This window comes from Notamacropus eugenii, chromosome 1 (genome assembly GCF_028372415.1).
Source record: "Notamacropus eugenii isolate mMacEug1 chromosome 1, mMacEug1.pri_v2, whole genome shotgun sequence".
Taxonomy (NCBI): domain Eukaryota; kingdom Metazoa; phylum Chordata; class Mammalia; order Diprotodontia; family Macropodidae; genus Notamacropus; species Notamacropus eugenii.
This window is the reverse complement of record NC_092872.1, coordinates 88,846,373-88,868,006: the sequence shown is the minus strand read 5'-3', so window position 1 is coordinate 88,868,006 and position 21,634 is coordinate 88,846,373.

Below are 21,634 nucleotides of genomic sequence, written 5' to 3'. Positions count from 1 at the left end.
TATATATATATATATATACACATTTCTCTTTACTGTATATGTGTATATATATATACATATACATGTGTGTATACATACATGTATATATGTATGTATACACACATACACACAGACATCTACCTTTACTATATATGTATGTGTGTGTGTGTTTGTTCTGCACACACACACATACACACCTCTGGACTCTGTTCCTCTTTCTTTCTCTTTCTTTTCCCTTTCTTTGTTCTTTTTGAAGTATAGACCTAGTAGTCAAAAGAGTATATACAATTTAATAACTTTGAGGGCATAGTTTCAAATTGCTTTCCAGAATGATTAGACTAGTCCACAGCTCCACCAATAGAGCATTAGTGGGCATAATTTTCACATTCTCTCCAGCACTGTTTTTGTTATCTTAGCCAATCTGATGGCCCTGAGGTGCCACTTAGGAATGGTTCTAATTTGAATATCTTTAATTGTTAGTAATCGAGAGCATTTTTCATATATCTATAGATAGCTTTTATTTCTTCCTCTGAAAACTGACTATTCATAGTTTTTGACAGTTTATCAATTGGGGAATGGCTTATATTTTGTAAATTTGACTCACTTTCACCAAAGAAACTTGCCTCAAAGATTTTTTCCTCAATTTCCTGGTCTTCTTCTAACTTTAATTACATTGGTTTTACTTTTGCAGATTTCTTTTTATTTTGACCATCAAAATTACCCATTTTACTTCCCATGAACCTCGCTGTCTCTTTTTTGGTCATGAACTTTTAGTCCTAGATTTACCAGACAATTTTTTCTATGTTTCACTAATTTGTTTATAATATCATCCTTTATATCTAAATCACATATCAATTTTGAACTTATTTTGTTATACAGCATGATATGTCTATCTATGCTTAGCTTCTACCAAACTGCTCTCTAATTTTTCCAATATTTTTTTCTCAGATGCTGAATTCTTGCCACCATAGCTGAAATCTTTCAGTTTGTCAAGTAGTAAGATGACTGTCTTGATTTGCTTCTGTGTATTCTGTACCTAATCTGTTCCAGTTATGAACCTCATTATTTCCTACCTAGTACTAAGTTTCTGTGACAATTACTGCTTTGTAATATACTTTTAGATCTAATCTTACTTAATACTTTTTCCTTTAAAAATTGATTCCCTTGATACTCATGAACTTTTGTTTCTTCAGATAAATTTTGTTGTGAGTTTTCTAGCTTTATAAATTAAATCTTTGGTAATCGTTTTGATATGTCACTGAAGAAATAAATTTATTTAGGTAATATTGACATTTTTACTACATTACTTTGCTAATGAGAAATTAATATTTCTCTAATTATTTGCATCTGTCTTTATATATGAAGCATTTCGTAATTGTGTTCATATGGTTCCTTTGTTGGTGTCTTGGCAGTTAATTCCCAAGTATTTTGTAATGTTGTAGTTGTTTCAAATAGAACTTTTCTTTTTAGCTCTTCTTGCTAGGTTTTATTTGTAGTAGGCAGAGTCATCAATGATTTGTATGGATTTATTTTAATTCTCCAACTTTGCTGAAGTTATACATTTTATCGTTTGGTGTTTTTAACTGTTTTCTCTAGATTTTTGTAAATCATCTCTTCCATGTTACCTGTAAAAAGAGATAGTTTTGTCTCCAGATTGCCTGTGCTTATTCTTCCAATACTTTTTTCTTGTCTTATTGTTGTAGCTTAATTTCTAGTGAAATATTGAATAGTAATGGTGAGAATTAACATTATTGTTTCACCCCTGATTTTATGGAAAAAAATGTCTAGTTTATCTCCATTATAGATAATGCTTATTCTTGGTTCTAGACAGATACTGCATATAATGTTAAGGAAATCTCCCTGTATTTTCTAATATTATTAACAGGAATGGGTGTCATAGTTTGTAAAAAAGTTTTTTACATCTATTGAAATAATCTTATTATTTTTGTTGGTTTTTTATTATTAATATGGTCAATTATACTTTTAGTTTTTCTAATATTGAACCAGTTCTTTATTTCTTGTATTAATCCAACCTGATCACAATATAGTGCAGTAATCTCCTTGGCAGCATTTTATTTAAAATTTGTTTCAATATTCATTAAGGAAATTGGTCTATAGTTTCCTTTTTATTCTGTTATGTCTTTCTCTAGTTTATACACACACACACACACACACACACACACAAACACACACTATATTTGCTGTGGAAGGACTTTAATAGGACTGCTTCTTTACCTATTTTTCCCACACATTTTATTTTATATTAGAATTAATTGTACTTTACATGTTTCATAGAATTCATTTACAAATTCTTCTGCTTTTGAATTTTTTTTTTCCTTAGGGGGTTCATTTATGGCTTATTTAATTTCTTTTTTTTTTAGGTAGAATTTTTAATGCATGCTATTTCCTGTTCTATTAACCTAGGTAATTTATATTTTATGTAAATATTCATTAATTTCATGAAGATTGTCATTTTTTTGCACATACTTGGGCAAAATAGCTCCCAATAATTGCTTTTATTTCATCTTAATTGGTTGTGAATTCACCTTTGTCATTTTTGACACTGGTAACTTTGTTTTCTTTTTTTTTTTTTTTATTGCATTAACCACTGGTTTTTAAAAACCATTTTTGCTCTCTTTTATCTCTTTCTTTAAGTTTTGTAGGAATTCTTGTTGGGTTTGTCCAAGCTGCCATTTTCTTTAAGGCCTTTCATGCAGTCTTTTACAGTCATTGTCTTCTTCACTATTTATATTTTGAATTTCCCTGTCACCATAGTAGCTCTTTATGGTTGAGTTGTTTTATGCTTGTTCATTCTTCCAGCCTATTTCTTGACTTTGCTCTTTGTTAGTATCGCGCTCTGCTTACTTCTAGCAGGGAGAGATGTCTCCCTGAGCCTCTGGGGCTTTCATAACTCAGTCAGAAAACCTGCAAGTTTTTAGTGCTTCCAAAGTAGTGTCACCTAGTAGAAGTCTGTTTGTTGCCCTCCTAATCTGAAAATCTACAAATTCTGATGAAGGGTGGGTCCGTTGGCTTATATGTAGTTGACTGTTCCTGTAGACCATTTCTTGGTTCAGTTGTTGTTAGCTTGCTGGGAGGTTCTGTATATTCAAAGTGATTGAACTGCTGGTTCCCCTTTGGTCTTGGTCTACTGACCTGGTTTTTCCACTGCAGGTTTTTATGTGCCAACATAAAGGTTAAAACTGAATAACCACCCTACTCCTCTGCTCAGAGCCACACAGCTAAATTTCTGGAGCTTGTTTTGCACTTAGTACTTGGCTAGGGCTAAAGTCACTCTTCTGTGTCCTCAATCTGTGAGCCAAAACTGGGTAATAAGTGACAGAGCTGCTGGATAGTGCCCCTTCCTAATCCCAGCTCTAGTTCTTAGGTCTCCTGGGATCTCTTTCTACCCCTTTGCTTCCTGCCCTCATACTCTATCTTAGTTTCCTAACTGCTGCTGAGAATTTGCTGTGCTCCTAACCAACTCTTACCCTAATGTCTGTAGACCTCTTTATTTGTCTCTTTAAGCTGCCTTGTGCTGGAAAAATTACTCATTGTGACTTTTTTTAGGCTTTCCAGATCAAAATTTCTTCTGAGACATTTTCTAGGGTGTTATAGAAGAGGTGTTTTGGAAGATCTAGGCAAAAATGTTTCCTCTCACTCTGCCATCTTGACTTAGCCTAGCATGTATTCTCCATGAAAGCAGGAGCTACGTGTTATCTAAACTTTTTTTATCCTTTGACCCTAGCACAGTGCTTTTAACAATGCCTTGGGAGGTGGGGAGAGGAATAGCAAGATTGTAAACATAGAGCTAGAAAAACATCTTTAGAGACTAGTCCAAACCTCCCATTTTATAAATGAGAAAACTGAGGCTGAGTAACTTGCCTAAGGTCACACAGGTGTAAGGTTAATATAAAGTTAATGAGGGGTCAGGGGGAGACTTAAAGATCTTCCACCCATTAATAGCCCTCAGACAACTTTTGTTAATTTCTAATGAGTCACAGGGTCACAAGTTTCATGCCCTCTAGCCCTGAAAAAAGTATATATACGCTGAGGTGAGGTTTTGCTTTGGGGCTTATTTTTTGGAAGAAGGTTCATGTGCTGGATAAGACTCTGGGCAACTGATTTTAGAAGTCCTTGGCTTTGAAAACCCAGATGTTGGTACTTCTTTCTCGGGCAATGATGTATATATTATTCATGGTCAGACGGGGGAAGCCCTGCGTGTTGGTCTTTCTGTTTACAATTTCTGCCTGTAATCTTTGCATTTTCTCTGAAGTTCAGGGTGCCGACTTTTTCCCCTTAACTAAGTGAGTGATATATGTCCTTGATTAAATTAGATTGTTGACCCCTCAAAAGTTGCTTTCCTTTTAGAAAAGCAGATCTAAGAACCTGTACAGCAAGCCCTCCTGTGTATGCCAGAGTCCTTGCTGACCCAACAGGTGGCAAAGCTAAGATTCAAACTCATGTCTTCAGGACCTTAAATTCAAAGTCCTTTCCACTTTACTACACTGCCTCCCAAACAAAATAGGATAGCAAATGAACTCCGCAATAAGAATTGATCTACTAGGTGAGACATTTTAGAAATGAAGGTTCATTTCTCATAAATAATTCTTCCATCACCCTCCTCTCCACATATCCCCCTTCCCATATCTTTATGGATATGGACAGATACTTAAAGAATGATTCTTTAAAATGACTCCATAGGATTGTACAAACCTCATGCCACAGAGAAAGCAATGCTTTGAGACAAAAACATGATCCTGGGCAACAAATTATTTGTTTCTCTCAATATTATTAAGATTGGTCTCTGGGTACTACTTTTTCTCAGTGATACAGTTCCAGCAACACAGTTGGCTTTCATTCCTAACAAAGGCACTGCCTCAGGGTGACTGATTTATTGTGAATGGAATGATCTAGTTCCATTTCTGAGGCTTAAGCTTTTGGGGCTTGTGGTATGATTGATAGTCTGATTTTCTCGATTTCACAAGGGCTATTCTCTCCTGGTTGTGTAAGGGTCCTGCTGAGGGATATTAATAGGGCCTGTGGAAAGAAAGCTTTATAAATATAAAGCAAATTTAGATAAAATGAAATAAGAATGACTTTGTAAACATGTGGATCAGGGAACAAGTGAGATGTGACAGTCAGAGCAAGGCTCCAGAGCTGTTCCTCTCATGGCTTCATTTCTGAGGTTTACAGTCATCAGAAGAGCCTGCCTAAGATACATTGAGATGACCCAAATTAAATGAAATATTCGTTTAACTAGAAACCCTGATTAACTGGGTTTTGCTGCATTCTACTCTTAGAAGGAACAAGAAAATAATGAATAAACACATTCATATTAGGAATTGAATTAAAAAAAAAAAACTTCTAAGGGTATCATGCACTCTCTATGTGTTTCCACATCTTTTACATATTTATTTTCAGATCTACACAACTGGGATTGGTATTAGGAACGATAGCCCTGAGTCATTGACATAACTAGGCCAGGCCAACTAAGGCTTTTTAAGAAAGAACCAAAATTTAGGGGATGTGGAAATTTAAAATACTATATTTTTAATTATGCAATTTTAAAATTTTCTACCTTTATATTTTGACAGTATTTGTACTCCTTCACCAATGTAGAGATTATTTGACAAGAATAAATAAAATAGGAAATTTATAGATGACAATTTTTTGTCTCAACAGCTATACATTAGATATTCTCCTCCCTGGTTCAAAGTTGCTCTTTTCCTCCCTCTGTGGTGGTTTTGTAAGCAAAGGTCTTATAGTGTACTAGGGTCTCTACTCCTTTGGGTTAGCATTCCAGGGTCTTTACCTCTCTGGCTGATTCAAGAATATTTTCACCGTTATTTGCCTCAGGTACAAAAAGTACTATTTATAGCTCTGCTCCAAAGCCTTTAAGAGCCTAATTTAACAAAGATTAAGTGATCTCTCTCTTCTGAATCTCCATAGCACCATTTTGGAACCACTTTTCTGGGACTTTTATATCTTATACTATAGATATATGAACATATCATAGTTTTATCTTTTCTACTAGACTTCATGTTTCCTGAGGGCATGGTCTATAGATTATTAATTTTTGTGTTATATATCACAAAGCCCTTTTCATTCTACCACACTGCCTCTCAAATAAAGCAACATGGCAAATGAAAAATCAATCCACTAGGTGGATTTTAGAAATGAAGGCTCATTTCTCATAGACAACTCTACTATCCCCCCTCCACCATTTTCTTGATATACTCTTCTCTTCATATTTACCTGTATATGTAAGTTAGGCACCCTTCCCCCTGAACAGGTACTGTGTACCTTATTCACAGTGGGCATTTTCTAAAATCTTAAGTGTTAGCGATGGAGTGCTTGGGTGCATGATCTTGGTCCCAATTCTAAAATCACATTTCTCTTCAAAAATCACATTTCTCCCTAGCCTCAAAACACTATCCCAGGCAGTTTCTCCCCAGCCCAAGGACACAGCCTGCCCTAGCAAAGACTGTTATCTCCCTTCCTGACACAGCAGCCAACTGCACATCTAGAACTTATTAGTTTGAACCAGCTGTGCACAAACTGAACTGGCTGTGCACTGGGTCAGAATGACATTTACTACTCACTAACCAATCACATGTATCTTAAACTTAAGACATAGGTATAGTTCCTTACACGTATCTTGTCTAACAAGACAACCTGATATTTCTTAGCCAGCTCTGACCATTAGTTGACTTAGTGATGTTTCAAGTCTAAAACCACACCTCCAGGTAGCCTCCCCCTCCCACCTTGGGTTATTTTGGGTAAAATATCTGCATAGTGGGTATCAAAAGTACATATTCCTTTAAGAACTGACCAATCCTTAACCACTCCCTAATCCCACTCCAAAACACCTAGTTAGCATATTTGGCTTATGCTTTAGTTTGGAATATCCTATATAAACGTTACCTATACCCTTCTAAGGTTGAAAATTCGCTAAGAACTCTTGCCTGCTGAAGAGAGAAATAAATCTTTACCTTGACCTCAACAATGCTTGAGTCTGTGAATTCTTCTCCAGGCAACCTACCCCTGGTACTCTGGTCCTTGTGTGAGTCTCACACCCTCCTTCCAGCCCTCATCATTAGAACTGGAAAGAACGCTAGAAATCATCTAACTTTAATTTCATAGTTGAAGAATTAAGGCTCAAAGTTTGCTGACTGAATAAATGAATTTGTTTTTAATGGAAGAGTCAGTTATATTCACCACATTATACTTATTGAGACAGGAAAGTAGGGATCCTACTTTTGGAAGTAGGGGTCCTTCAGTTTGGAATGTTTTTCAGCAAGTTTTGAAACAAAAACTTTTAAATTTGGTGAATGAGAAAATTCTACTATCCAGAATTCTGTGTTTCCCCCCAAATTACAGCTGACTGAAGCTTTGTATTTCTACAAGTTTAGATATCAATATCTTTTCCCTTACACGGCCTCCTTGTTTTGACAGCTGGATCCATTAACTTTTCTTTTGGTCAAATGCTGCAGGTAGGTGTGTGAAAGGTGGGATAGGCAGTCCTTCAATCTTGAGGATGTAAATGGTGAGGTTTAGAGTTGGTAGAGCTCCTTAAAGTATGAAAGAATTCACTTAGACCTTCTCTGTAGTCATTGGGAGCTTTATTGATGCAAAATCAGTACAAGTGTCCTATCAAGAAAGCTGAATGAGAAGCTGATATTTGGGGGAATTGCACTTATATAAAGGCTAGAGAATGATGATGCAGTTTTAGAGGTTTATATGGGAGTTAAAGATTAGGGACAGGATGAAAAAGATGGATAACACAAGATAAGGGAGACAGGAAATTTTATGACTGAGGATGGAGGGAGACAAGGAATTTTACGGTCCAGGATAAGGGGGAAGTTTTATGGTATTTCAAGATAAGTGGAAGAGACTTTAGGGCACCCTCAAGTTACAGAATAAACTATGGGTTTCACAGGGTATTGGAAAAGCAACTCTTAACCCTTAAGGCATCATTTGTATCCTCATCACAACATAGTAAGTAATTAATAAATGCTAATTGATTGATTGATATGATCACTAAAGTGTGTTTCAAGATGACTCTTGCAGGACTTGATACAACTCAATCCACTGAGAACTTCATCAGGAGACAAATTCCTGAGGGGCAATTTTTTATGATGAGGATATCCAATATAGTCCTTTAAAATGAAGGATAAATAAGCTTTCATCTTTGATATGGACTTTCCGCTTTGTCTATTCTAACTCTGTTCTACAGCATTCCTTTTAAAGTGGTATTTATTAAAACTTCATTATCTTGCCTATCCAGCAAGGCTGAATGAGATACATTCTTGGAATTTAGACAATTGGCACCTAGAAGAGATTTTGAAGCCATTTAGTGAAATTGGTGAAATACATTTCACCCATTGGTGAAATACACATGAGAAAATTGAGATAAGGAGAAGTTAACTCAGAGGTCACTTCAAATACAAGCTAAGTTTCCTAAATAAGTAAAATGGTTTTTAGGAGCCAGTATGAGGGCTCTGATGGAAAAGTGAATTGGGTCTGGGGGATAGGAATATGGTGTGTGCTGTTCAAGGTCCACCAAAAATGGTAGCAGTGTAGATTTAGACCTGGAAAGGACTTTCCAGGCCAAAGAACTCAACCTCCACATTTTACAGATTGGGAAATGGTGAATGAGGCTAAGTGACATGCCACGGTCACGTAGCTAATAAATTTCTGGGGTAGGATTTGTCAGACTCCAAGCCCTAACTCAATCCAAAATAGTGGAGGAATGTTTATATTGGGCTAAATATCCATGGTATTATAGACTGTCTTGGAACTTTTAAAGCAAATAACCCTGTAGCAAGTAACAGTTGGATAAAAGTTTTTCAGATCAAAGCCTTTATTTGAAAATTACTCCAAAAATTAAACCAAATTAGATCTAAAGGAGTCTACAAATATAACAGTAGGCATGGATGCCTACTGTATGAAGAAACATTTAGTAGCTCAAAGTAAATTCTTGATCACATGATACAACTCCTTCATTTTACTTATAAGGAAACTGAGGGTCAGAGAATGTAAATCACCTATAACTTTGGCTATAGCTCTTTACAGCCAATTGCTGGTGCTGTAAAACTATTTACAAAAGAGCAAATTAATCTCCGAGCTGACATCAGAGTATAGGACACTAGGCTTGGAATCAAAAAGACCAAGGTTCAAATCCCTTCTAAGACTGTAGGACCCTTATCCTGACGCAAGTCCTTATCTCTTCTGTGCTTCAGTTCCCTCATCTGTGAAATGAAGAGTATGGATTCAGATCTCTATGGATGCTTCCAGGTGTATCTAATGAAAAACCTTGAGAGACAGCTTCTGGGTAATTAATAATCCATTTGTTAATTAGGCTATCCAGCAATCAATGAATTGATGATCAGGGGTTTCTCTTGGTAACCAAAGACAAGCCCATGGAGAACCTGAAAGTCTTAAACACTTTTTGTAAAAGGAATACCCACTGAGGAGTGAAAGTCAACCCTGACTGGTGAACATTTAATGAGGAGGGAGTCTAGAAGTCTTCACCTCCTTCTGCTGAGAATGTGATTTCATTATGTGACTTTGCTTCCTTCTGTAATCTGGATAAAAGAACCCATCTCTACCCAGATCACTTTCATTGGTTTTCTCCTTCATGAGCTAGGTCACCCTAAGCTCAAATGGAGGGGTGCAATGACAAGGGCTTTTTTTCCTAGGGGTAAGAGCTTGCCTTAAGTGGATTCTGTTTACAATCCAAATAGAATTTACATCTCTTACTCTTAAATCACTGTGACTTCCCCAATCATTCTTTAAATCAGCCTCTATGTAGTAGAATATTATTGCCTTTCATATGTAAATAGGGATGGGAAAGATTATCCATGGAGAAATATCCAAGTTTGTCAGTGTCCTGCAAGGAACTTAGACACCTGAAGATGAAGCTTAGATAGAATACTTCAGTCCTAAGCTAAAAACCCCATCTGCAAATGGCTGGATTCAACTCAGTAAGATTTCAACAAGAGACAAATTGGTCCATCCCCTTTAAATCCCCAGATTGTATAAGATTCATAATTTACATATTCTTGAAGAAAATAATGAATAGTAATTATAACAATTTGCAGAAAATTTAGAAAACCAAACCAAGCTGCAGGTTGGTGATATGAATTATGCATATTTTGGTCACATCACATGCATTCCTAATCACTCTGGTGAAGGGTTTTGCTTTGACAAAGAGTGCATAGTACAAGCTCCTAACCTTGCAGATGGGGGCTCAAGGGCAGGGCAACCTTCCGTTCCTAAGATCAAAGGTATTTCCCATTGGGTAAAGGAGTATGTAGCTTGTCAGAGGCTTTTGTGGGGTCTTATAATCTTTGTTGGAGCAGTTAGGTGGCACAGTGGATAAAGCACTGGGTCTAAAGTCAAGAGGATCCAAGTTCAAATTCAGCCTCAGACACTTGCTACCTGTGTGACACTGGGAAAGTCACTTAATCCTATTTGCCTCAGTTTACTCATTTACAAAATGAACTAGAGAAGAAAATGACAAATCACTACAGTATGGCTGTCAAGAAAACCCCAAAAAGAGGTCATGAAGAGTTGGAAGACAACAGTAACACAATCCTTACTATGGAGAAATGGAGATAGAGAAGAAGGATGAGAATATAAATGAGGAGAGATGTGTGTTTACACACACATCATCCTAGTCAATATGAATCCATCCTATTCACTATAAACTTATGCTGCTCAGTATGAATAATCTTCAAAAATATGAGAAACACCTCATCCAGTGGTAAGTGAGGCATTATGAGTGGAGAATGTTGCACATACTGTCAAACTCAGTGGATAAGTCCCACTAGTTTTGATTAACTGTGTGGGTATTTTTTTTCTTTGTTAGAAATAAAAAGGTTCATTGGAGATAGGGCATTGGATAGAATGGGTTGCAGTCAGGAAGGTTATGCCTGGAAATCATTATGATGTAAGAGCATTAATAAAAATTTAAGAAAAAACTATAGACAGATATAAATAATATGTATATATATGTATAGATAGATAGATAGATATAGATATAGATATAGATATAGATATAGATATAGATATAGATATAGATATACCCCACTAAGATTTGCTTTTCTCCCAAAGTGTTCCATGCTCCAAAATCAATACCCTTCCTTCCACCTTGGGTATCTATTATCACAGTGTCCCGATGGAAAGACTTTGGATTTCTAATATAGAGTCTTTTGACTCAAAAGCAGAATTCAGGATAATGTCAGGGGAGGAGAATAGATCCCAGAAATGGGATTCCAAACTGGCCTCCCTATATAGTAGCTGCCCCACCCCCACCCCAAAATATCTTCATCTTTACTTCTTGAAATAGTGTCAATTTTTTTCCATCTGGTATTTTGTTAATCATAGGTTCACTGGGTTAATGTGGATGGAAGTTAGTGTGACCCAGAGAAAAGAATGCTAGATTCGGAGACAGAGCATGAGATCAACTACCAGCTGTGAGGTTTATAACACTGGTAAACTTGGACAATTCATTTACTCTTTATTTCTGAGCCTCAATGTCCTCAAGCATGAAATTAAGGCAGAGAAGGAAATGAGTATTTATATAGACACTTCTATGTGCCAGGCTCTGTGCTAAGCCCTTTTTTCTAGAATTGTGCCATTCCATCCTCACAATAACTCTGTGAAGTAATGCTATTATTATTTCCATTTTACAGTTGAGGTAACTGAGGCAGACAGAGGTTTAGTGATTTACCCAGGATCACACAACTAGGAAATATCTGAAGCCAGGTTTGAATTCAGACATTCCTGACTTCAAGCCCAGGGCTTCATCCACTGCACCACCAACTACTTACCTCTTAGGGACTTTGCTGACCTTTAGTTTTTGTTCTAAATCTACAATCCTGTGATCTTTTCTGAAAGCGTACTCCTGTGAGTTGGGTTAGGGAGTGGAACAAAGGATGGAAAAGTTATCACTCAGTCCCATATTAATGAATATTTGTTAAATGGATTGTTTTCCTCTTACCACTTATTTGAGATTATCTACATGGAAGAGAAATAGGAATTCTAATGGGGAGGGAGGCAGGATTATAAAAAACTTTAAGCTCAAAGGGGATCTTACAGATCTTCTAGTTCAATCTCACTATTTTGTAAGAGAGGAAACAGGTTTAGTGAGGTGGGGTGATTTACCTTAAATGGCAATAAGTGGTGAAGCCCAGATTCAAACTCAGATTCTCTTTCTAAAGCCAATGCCATTCACATTATATCAGACTGCCTCAGAAAATGAATAGAAAGAATACAGCATAGGAAAAGGATGACCACCTGAAATCAAGACCCACCTTTGATACTGTAGGCAAATTTCTTCACTTCTCGGAGTCTCAGTTTTCAAATCTATATAATGGCGGACATCTGTACTAGTAATACTTTCACCACAGGATTGCTGGGGGAAAAAGTAGTTTTGTAAACCTCAAAGCACATAGAAATATGAGCTAGCATTACTCTGGGTCATGGGTCACTTTAGGACATAGGAAGGTTTGGGTAGAGTGCTACAGTGGGGGTTGAAGGTATCAGAAGGATACTGGGGACCTGTGAAGGGTATAGTTGAAGAATATAAAAAGGGAAATTGAAACATACCCTAGATGAATTCAGGCTATTTAAAAACATTCTATCAGGCCAGTCGATTGCCCAGTGCAGAGAAAGACTATTTCTTCTTCTTTCCTTTTGTACTATTCCTGGGAGTGGAATTCCCAGGAATATAACCGGCAACCTGAAAGTACTATTGGGAGTAGAATTCTCAGGAGTACTCCTAGAAACCAGAAAGAATTCAGGCAATTACTTTTATTCTTCTAATCTAGCTTTATTATGAGCTGAATAGGCATTATCTCTAGCATGGTTAGAATCTTAAATAGCAATTTTTATACTTAAGGCAAGAATAAGTGGTAGTAAGGGATGGGAGGGAAGAGAAGACTCAGGAGAGTATGACTGGGTTAGAAGAAAGAATATCAAGGTTTGTAAGATTCTTTAGATGAGGCACTTCTGGCATGATCCTGTTTGTGGCATGTAAGTTTTCCACCTTGGGGGAAAAAAAATCCCCATTCTTTCATCTTGGTTAGACTTCTGAGTATACACTATACAAATCTAATTACTAAGTATTGCATTAGGTCTGGAAAATTGCATCCTGAGTCCTAAACAATTGATTTCCAAGGCAGTGTAACTTACTGCAAAATATCTACCCTTTAAGTTCCTGTTCCTTTGAAAATAATTTTCCTGGGTGCCTTGTCTCTTTACTTTTGATGGGTGATTTTTGCTTTGTGTGTATTTGTGTGTGTGTGTGTGTGTGTATGTAAACCATCTCACAATCTTCAGGACATTTCCCATACAGCCATTTATCATTCCACGCTTTCAGTTCAAACATACAGATATACATGCACACACACACACACTCACTCACACACACACACACACACACACACACACCCTTTAACTAAGATGCATAAAGTTTTGACTTTTTTGTGTTGTTGTTTTTTCCTTTTGTCACCTACTCTTTCTCACTTCTATTTAATTTATAGTTATCTATAACAGAAATAGCAAGTGTTTTTTCCTGGGTTTTGTTTTCTCAAACAGAGAGCACTCACCTTGCATCTGTAAGATAGTTCTTAGGAGAAAAGACAAGGATGGACACATATATTCAACAAGGAGGAAGAGCATATGATTTTGACAGACAGAGTTTGATCATCTGATAACCTTGAGAGATAGGAGAAGAAAGGTTTCAGAAAATAATTTTCTGCAATTCCAGAACACTTTTAGATCTCTGAGAAAAAGGCATTCCATGAGGTTAAGGCAGCATCTTCAGTAATATTAACTGCTGCTAGGCACTATAGTTTTCCTGCCTTGCAGAGGTTAGGGAGGGGAGGGTGGTATGGAGGTTAGAAGTGAGGTTTGCATCTACCACATAGAAAGAACTGGTCTTTGTTCATCACAAATGCAAACTAGGCCAGATCCCTACAGACAATTTCTTGAAGCCAAAATATGGCAGGGCAGGGTATAAGCAGCTGCCTGTGTTTGGAACAGGGTTAGTGATGAGTGATGGTAGCAACAGAAATACTTTTGCTGGAACGGAGGTTAGCCTTTCTGGAGCAAGACTGGGAAACTTTGGGAATAAATAGAGCAAAGGAGGCCTACTTCCTTCTGCCTGGAGATCTGTAATTTCCTGTCCTCTAGGGCACAGTCAAGTACAGCAGTTTTTCATACACCCCTTGTGGAAATGTTGAAGACCTTGAGGGTGATGACTTATGGCCAGAACCAAAGAGAGGGGAGAAGAGAACAGCTTTTGGGAGGAGCACCCCAGCAGTAGCTTGTCAAGGAATAGCTAGGTCTGTTGCCCTCTAGTTCAGAGAGTAGCCAGTAACGGCTCTTAAACTGAAGGAAGCAAATTGCCTGTGACTAAGTGAAATAAGTCCTACTTTTAAAACTGCTGCTTTGCTTTATGAATTGTTCTTTTATTTGCTTGTTATCGTGTATATGTTTAAACTTCTCTGTTTCAATTTCTGCATAGATTTTCTTTTGTCATGACAAATCGTCTATCAAAACTAAATGACAAATGAACAACGCATAAGGCAGTGCATGCAACATTCTGCAACCAGAGTCCCCCACCTCTCTGTTGAGAAGAGTGTTATGTGTTTCAGCTCTTGTTTTCTAGCCTGTTCTCTGCAGTTGTCTGAGTTCTATTGCCTTTTAATAGTGTATTCATTTGCACCATTATAGTGATTATGTAACACTTCATTAAAGTCTTCCCATGTTTATCTGAAATATTCATTTTAAAATATTTCTGATGAGGGTGGGAAGAGGAACTGAGACCCCCAGAAAGATCAGGGTACCAGGAGCAGGTCACCTGCAAGGAATTCACAGGCTCACACATCATTGAGGTCAAGGTAAAGATTTATTACGCTTTTTCAGTGGGCAATAGTTCTTAGGGAACCTGCAACCTTAGAGAGGTACAGGTAAAGTTCATATAAGATATTCCACAGTAAAGCATGTGTCAAATATGCTAACTAGGCGTTTTGGAGTGGGATTAGGGAGTGATTGAGGAGTGGTCAGTTCTTAAAGGAACATGCACTTTTGGTATCCACCGTGCAGGTATTTTACCCAAAATTCATTGGTAAAGAGCCCAAGGTGGGGCTTACCTGGAGGTGTGGTTTTAGGCCTGAAATATCATTAAGTCAACTAATGGTCAGGGCTGACTCAGAAATACCAGATTGCTCTCATCAATATCTTGTGAGACAAGATACATGTAAGGGAATGGACATATGTCTAAGTCTAGGATACATATAATTGGTCAGTGAGTAGTAAATGTCTTTATGACCCAGTGCACAGCCAGTTCAGTCAGTGCATAGGTGGTTCAGACTAATAAGTTCTATAGGTGCCGCTGACTGCTGCAGCAGGGAGGGAGATAATGGTGGGGCAGACTGTGTCCTTGGGCTGGGGAGAAACTGCCTGGGACAGTGTTTTGAGGCTAGGGAGAAATGTGATTTTTAAAGAGAAATGTGATTGTAGAATTGGGGCCCAAGCACATGCATCCAAGCACCCCATCAGAGCTATTACATTCATACTAGATGAATTTGTAATTTCACCATCCATACTCTCTTTCTAGCTTACTCTTTGTTTGGCTCTATAATAATAACAATTATTATAAATAGCTAACATTTACATAAAGTCTACTATGTCATTTAATTTTGGGGTCTATGTTATGGGTCAGGTACATAAGTTTACAACTAATATGTCATTTGATCCTTGCCACAAGATTGAGAGGTAGGTCCTATTTTTATCTCCATTTTATAGATGGAAAACTGAGGCAGACAGGTTAAATGACTTGCCTTAAGGTCACACAGCTAGGAAGGATCTGATACCAGATTTGAACTCAGATCATTCTGACTCCAGTTTTGTTCTTCTATCCATTGTACCACCTAGCTACCTGAAACACACAAAGTTCTGCTATGCATATTTTGTTAAATGTGGAACCTTTCTGTTATTGACTTTCTTGGAAGTATGTACTCATGGGTGAAATTGTTGGACCAAAGGGCATGAATAGGTTAGTGACTCTTCTCACATTGTTTCCAATTGTTTTACAGAATTCCTGGACCAGTTCACAGTTCCACTAATGAAAGATTAGTGTGCCTGATGACCTTCCTTAAGAAAGAAGCCTAATTTAGCTTAAGATAGCCTTGGATGTTATTTGTAACTTTTGATTTGATGTTCTGTATATTCCCTCTTTTAATAGTGCTTTAAACACAACAAAAACATTCTGTTATGTGTGGAACATTGTGCTAGGAGCTGGGGGCAATACAAGTTCAAATAAATCTCTGTCCTCATGGAGTTTATAGTCTTGTAGGACAAATAATGAAGTTGAGTTCTCTTGGCTTCAGTTTCCTCATCAGCAAAATGGGAACAAAGTCAGCACCTATTCACAGAATTGTTTCAAGGACTGAATGAAATAATTTATAAAAAAAGTAAAAGCACTCTGCAAACTTTAAAGTGCTGTACAAATGATTGGGGCCACCACTATTACTGCTTCAAGGAGGAGAGGAGAAGGAAGAGAAGGAGAAGGAGGAGAGGAAGAGAAAAAGAACAGGGAAGAGGAGAAGGAGGAAAAGATAGTCATGGTTACCTAGATTTTTCCCTAGGTCCTAGAAATTTTAAAGGCCAAAAATATTTTCCATGTACTCATTTAGCAGAATAGGAATACCTAGCTCTTAACTAGGAGTCTGAAGCCTACTTAGAAAGAAATTGTTAAAATTGGAAGTGCCCAAATCAAGGCCCCTTTCCAGGGGCTCATCATTTTGATGTTGAACTTAGTGGGGACACCATATTAGTTTAACTCACTACAGTTCAGAACACCTGAGCTCAAAGCATTCATCAGTCCCAGTCTCTCTGGTAGCTAAGATTACAAGCATGTGTCATCATCTTCAGCTTATTATTTTATTTTTACATCATGGGTTACAAAGGTGACAGGAAAGTCTATGTGCTCTACGTGTCCCAAGTCAACAAAATTGCAATGACCTTGGCCCTCCTCTGTTGTCAATAGTTTTCTGCTTCTCCTCCCACGTGATTCTCAAGTGTCACACTTCAATCTCCACCCTCCTTTCAAGAAGAGCTGAGCCACAAGACTGGTACTTCTCTGTTGGACAGGATATAGAAGCATTTCAAGTTTTTTTTTTTGGGTGGCCCTTATTGGTAGAGGAGAAATACTATGTATTACAGGAAGTTTTAGGCAAAGACCCCTCTTGGAACTATTAGGTACTTAATTAGTGTCAGCTGAATTAGCAACTTGAGATAGGTTTCCTTTCCCTGATCCTTCCATCTTTTAATCTGGTTCCTCTGTCTCCATATATCCCAAGTCTTATATATTACCAACCTTTTACCTATACTCTTTGGTTGTTCCTAATTTAGGAGACAATTCAAGACCAGTGAAGCTATGGAGTGAATGATGCAGAAAATGGAAGAGAGAGAAAAAGAAAATGACGTTATTCAGAGCAACAATGATAACATTTTAAGTTGGCAGTTACTCAAGAGTAGATGGCACTGTCTGTTTTGAAGTACACACATTTTATGCAAACCCTTTGCATATTTTAATGCAAAACCCTTGCAAACCTCCTAAAGTATATATTTCATACACCTGCAAATGTGATCCAGAGGATACTTGAATGAGTATTTTCAACCAATTGACAAATATTTATCCCGTGTCTAGCACGAGTTCAACACTATGCTGGGTGCCAAGATTTCACGGAAGGCAAATGCTATATTCCTGACACGTGTAAAGGTCCTAAAAGTCAAACTCTCCTATGAACTTTATTTATATCCTACTTACATTACGGGGTTTGTCTGAAGAAAGTACATTGCAAAACATGAAGGGATAAGGATAGGAACCAGACTTATAATTTGCTTGATATAGAAAATTTATGTGAGAAAAAAATGCCTCTACCAATGTAGCTCAGTACCTTCTCTACATTTCAGAGTTTTTAGATAGTTGTCTGAGGCATTGAATGACTTATCCAGGGTCACTCCCACACGTAGTATGGGCCAAAGGCAGAACTGGAAGTCAGGCCTTCTTGGAGGTGGCACAGTGGATCTAGTTCTGGGTATGAAATTAAGAAAACCTGTATTCAATTTCAGTCTTAGATGCTTAGTAGCTAGATGAACCTGAGCAAGTCACTTAACTTCTGTCTGCCTCAGTTTCCTCAACTGTAAAATTTAGAAAACAAAAGAAGGTTGTTGTGAGGATCAATTAAAATAGTAATTGTAAAATGCTTGGCAGTGTCCAGCGCGTAGTAGGTGTTTGATAAATACTTCTTGCTTTTCTTTCACCTTCTTAGCCCTCAAATCCACTTTCTATCAAGTATGACACACTTTTTTTTACAAAACATGAAACACTTTACAAACATGAGATATTATTATAATGATTTGGGGACTACATAAACTCTTCCCACAACCCTGAAGATGAACTCTCCTATATTTTTTTCTCCCTGTATTAGAATGTGAGCCCCTTAAAAGCACTCTTCTCAGCATATTCCCTGTGCCTAGCAGTGCATTTTGTACATAAGGTCTTAATAAGTACTTTGAAATTAATAGGTTCATTCAATGGAGTTTATTCCATATCTTGTAGTGTAGGGAATGCAGGACCAAGAACATCTATGCTGATGTGATCTGCTAATTCCTAATTAGCTGGGCCAGATTACAAAGCTTCTGATTCTTAGGCCATCCTTTGTAGCCTTCAATAGATAATTTTAGTCTTACAATCCTAAATCTTTCTTGAGTGATCATCTCTAGAACCTTGCAGTTTGAAACTGAGCTGTGATCTCCTTCAGGTGTGAGGAATCTATGGTCTCCAGGCCACATGTAGACTTCTCCGTGGGTGTGGCCTTTTGACTGAGTCTAAGTTTTACAGAACAAATTCTTTTATTAATGGCATTTGTTCTGCAAAGCCTAGATTCAAAGGGCTGTACTTGGGGACCTAGAAGGCCACATGTGGCCTCAAGGCTGCAAGCTCCCCACTTCTGCTTAGATTAATACAGGAGGATATGTGTACCCCCCTAAGAAGCTTTTTGAAAAGATTACATTCATATGAAAATATTCATAGCAGTCCTTTTCATGTTTACAAAGAACTAGAGCTAAGATACATGCCCATTGATTGGAAAATAGCTAAATAAACTATGGTACTAAAATGTAATGGAATAGAATGGAATATTACACTGCTGTGAGAAGTAAATATGAAAGATTTAGAGAAACACAGGAAGATCTATGTGAACTGATGCAGAATAAAAGTAAGCATGAGGCAGTTAGGTGACCAGTGGATACAGTGCTAGGCTTAGAGTCAGGAAGATTTATCTTCCTGAGTTCAAATCCTACCTTAGACACTTGCTAGCTGTGTGACCCTGGGCAAGTCACTTAACCTTGTTTGTCTCATTTTCCTCATCTGTAAAATGAGTTGGAAAAGGAAATGGCAAACTACTCCAGTATCTTTGCCAAGAAAAACCCAAATGGGGTCAAAAAGAATCAGATGCAAGTAAAACAACTCAACTATAATAATAACAAAAAAGTAAACAGGATCAGAAGCACCTTATGCATAATAGTAGTAGCAACATAAACAAAGTAGAATCTTGAGTAATTATAATGATCAAACTTGGAGCCAGAGAATGGTTGAGACACAACACCTTCTTTGCTATGTTATAGAGGCAGGAACCATGGGGTAGAATATTGTCAATACCTGTCACTATGTTAGTTTTCCTGATTTGTTTTTCTTTTTAAAATCTGTGTAACAAAGTAAGGGTCTCTGAGTAATCAGTTAGCCAACAAACATTTAGTAAGTTCTTACTGTATACTTATGCTAACCGCAATGGATAAAAATGCTGGTCAAAGAAAAAAGTCCCTGCCCTCTGAGAGTTTACATTCTAATGAGAGAGACAACATATAAATAGCTATTTTTTTTTACATTTGGTAAATAAGTAGGTACAGCTATTTACATCTGGTATGTAACTAGGTACAGTGATTTACACATAGTAAATTTATATCATTTTTTATATAATATTAATAGAAATTGATATTAGAGGAAAAGCACTGGTTGATGGGGGAAGACGTCTTGCAGCAGGTTTGATTTGAGAGTAGGGGAGAGCAGAAAAGATACATTCAGAAATTAATATTACATAAAAAAATTAAGGGGCATTAATTTTAAAAATACAAAAAGATGTAAAAGTATACTAAATAGTTTTTCCCATCAAGAAGTTTGCAAACTAGATGGGGAGAGAAGATGAACACATATGAAACAAGAAATGGTACAAGATAGTATATAATTAAACACTAAATTATATGGTACAGACTTGAACCACTGTAGACTAGACTAGAACTAATGAATTGGAAGTTAAAGAGACAGATTTCACCTCACATAAGAAAGAATGTTTCTAACAATTTTTCTATTCCATTCTATCAATGGAATAAGCTACCTGGGCATTAGCAAACTCCATTTCCCCTCCATCCTTCCCTAGAGGTTTTTAAGAAAATATGAGTATCCATTTACCAATTTTCTGAGAATGAATGCTGCATTCTAGAAGGAGCTTAGATGTATGATGAAGAGGAGAAAGTTCTGGACTTAGATTCAGTGGACCTGGGTCTGAGTTCAGGTTGTACAATTACTAGCCATTTGATCATAACAGTGCTGGCATAAATCCTGAATTTTAGTTTCACTATCTGTAAAATGAGGATAATGTGAGCTGCACTATCTACATCACAGGATTATGGTGAGGAAGATATTTCTAAGTTTAAACTATTATAAAAGTATGAGCTGTTATTGTTTCTGGATTTTTCTCATTCTGATCTATGATTCTGTATTCTACAAGTATCATGGGAATTCAAAGGAAAGGTATGTCAGTATAAATTTTTGAAATTAAAAAAAATTATCTCTTATTTTTAAATTTACATTTCTTTAAACACCTAACTGTGAAAGCCAGAGGATTTTAGGGCAAAAAAGTAGAAAATGGTCTTCTTCTTACCCCGCAAAACCCTAAGGCACAAGTGGGGAACTGTGACCTCAAGGTCACATGAGTCCTTCTAGGTGCTTAAGGGTGGCCCTTTGACTGAATCCAAACTTCACATAACAAATCCCCTTAATAAAAACATTTGTTCTGTAAATTTCATCTCAGTCAAAAGGCCATGCCCAAAGACCTAGAAGGCCATATGTGGCCTCAAGGCCACAGGTTCCCCACCCCTACCCTAGGAGATGTTGATTGGAATGGAACTTTTTTATTAGTTAGGTCTTTTTTTGATGAAGAGTTCCATAGTCAAATCTATTTATTTATTTATTTATGGTTTACAAAACACTTTCCTCAGTGTATTCCTATGGTATATAAGTATTACAAATATTTGTTGTCACCATTTTACTGATGAGGAAACAGGTTCAGAGAAATTAAGTGGTTTACCCATTGTTATAGATCTAGCAAGCATTGGGACTTAGTCTAGAGCCAAGGTCTTTAGTCTCTAAGTCTAGTAGTGTTCTTTCTACTTTATCACCCTGGTCTTTGGATGACAGCGAGGATGGTATGTTTTTTTCTCTTATGGGAAAAGGGAAGCAACTGTGTAACAGCAGGCCCTTAACACAAGGTCCTTGATTCAATAGCTCAAGAAATGC